We start from the raw sequence: 1,964 nt of genomic DNA, 5'->3' as shown, positions 1-1,964 counted from the left end.
TTATCACTTGTCCTGAAAGGGCGGATTGGGTGATTTCTAACGGGTGCCCATGGATGGAGTTTTCTAATTTTAAATAAAAATAATAAATTTATTTGACAAATAATTCAGCAGAAACACAATTATATTCTATAGGAGGGTGGTTTTTATCTTACCTTAATAGTGGGGCGTTCAAAGCATAACATATGAAACTGAATTGTTTTCACCTTTGTATAGTTAAACTAATAACGAAAAAAAAAGACATCTCGCCAACTGCATTAGCGGAACTGCAGAAAAAAAAAAAAGAAGACATCCCGCCAACTGTATTAGCGGGACTGCGGAAAAAAAAAAAGATATCCCGCCAACTGTATTAGCGGAACCGCGGAAAAAAAACATGCATCTCGCCATCTTCAGTGGCACCAACGTGGACAACTATGTTGCCAGTTCTTCTGGCGGCATCCATGCAGAAACAGACCCCCCTGTTAAAAGTTTGAAAACAGACCCCCATTGGTAAATAGTTTTTAAAACTAACCCTCTACAGTAAATTTGCCCTCTTATTACACTCCAATTGTCCTCAGCTACTTGTAGTAGTGGTTAATGGTGCTGTATATTTTAATGGGTCAATACCATGGGAGTAATGCCTTGATATTGGTTGGCAAGTCAGTCACTTTGCCAACATCAACAAAAGAGAGCAAGGTTCTATTTCTACTTTTGTCGAATTAACCTTAAGGAGATTGGATCAGCTCGTCCACATTAATGTATTCTTATAATTAAATAGCGCTAACAAGAAAAATAGAAGAAAGCCATAGACTCCTCACCTCAAAATCTTATGGCTTAAAATAAACCAGTTAGTTTACTAAGGCATAATGCAGCATGCAGTAGCTACATCAGGATAAACTCTCAAGGACCAACTCACTTATATAGGAATTATGAATTGGCTTTATTATCAAACACACCCTCAAGCATGAACGAACGCTTTAGGATTAATGTGTGGACAGTGCACACATATCCATTTTACATTGTCAAAATTCAACTTACAAGAATGGGGCAGCAAGGAGAGACTATCATAACAAATTTGTCAAAGAGGCTCGACTCTAATGCCATTTCAAGAACTGACTCTCCAAAAGCTTAAGGTATAAACTTAACAAGGATTTCTTAACCGCCTACTATGCAACTTTTACAGGAATAAAAATTTGGAACATTCCTAAACTCTAGATTTCCCAAGTTTTAACAGGACGTACTAAAAGTGGATAACACTGAAAACCCCGAGCAAAGATGGTCCAAGTTACCAATAGGAGTTGAGTCTAGACTTTTATGAGTATTGTGTGCTTGAGAAATAAACTAGAGTATGGTTTAAAGTTGCGAAGCATACCCAAGTTTTAACAAGACCTACTAAAAGTGAATAACACTGGAAAACCCGAGCAAAGATGGTATGAGCTACCAACAGGAGTTGAGTCTAGACTTTTGTAAGTATTGTGTGTTTGGAAAATAAACTAGAGTGCGGTTTCAAGTTTTGAAGCATACCACCAAGGGGATTATAGATTATGTGACTTTCATTGATGATTTTTCTCGCAAGGCCTGAGAGTACTTCATGAAATAGAAATCTAAAGTTTTTTAGAAGTTCAAGTTGTGGAAAGCTAAGGTGGAGAACTAGACACGCAAAAAGATCAGATACTTGAGATCTAATGATGGCACGAAATACACCAATTCAGTTTCATAAATTCTATGAGGAACATGGCATTCAGAGACATTTCTCAGTACGAAAAATACCACAACATAATGGTGTTATATAGAGGATGAATAAGTCCCTTATTGAAAGGGCCCGGTGTCTGAGGTTGCAAGCTAGCATTTCTAAAGGCTTTTGGGCAGAAGCGGTGAATATGGCATGCTATCTACTCAATCGATCACCATGATCATCATTACATGAGAAAGCTGCAGAGAAAGTTTAGACAGGTAACCCTGTTGATTTTAATAATTTAAGAATATTT

Source organism: Glycine max, chromosome 16 (genome assembly GCF_000004515.6).
Source record: "Glycine max cultivar Williams 82 chromosome 16, Glycine_max_v4.0, whole genome shotgun sequence".
Lineage (NCBI taxonomy): Eukaryota > Viridiplantae > Streptophyta > Magnoliopsida > Fabales > Fabaceae > Glycine > Glycine max.
The sequence above is the reverse complement of the archived record's forward strand: the minus strand, read 5'-3'. Positions refer to the sequence as shown.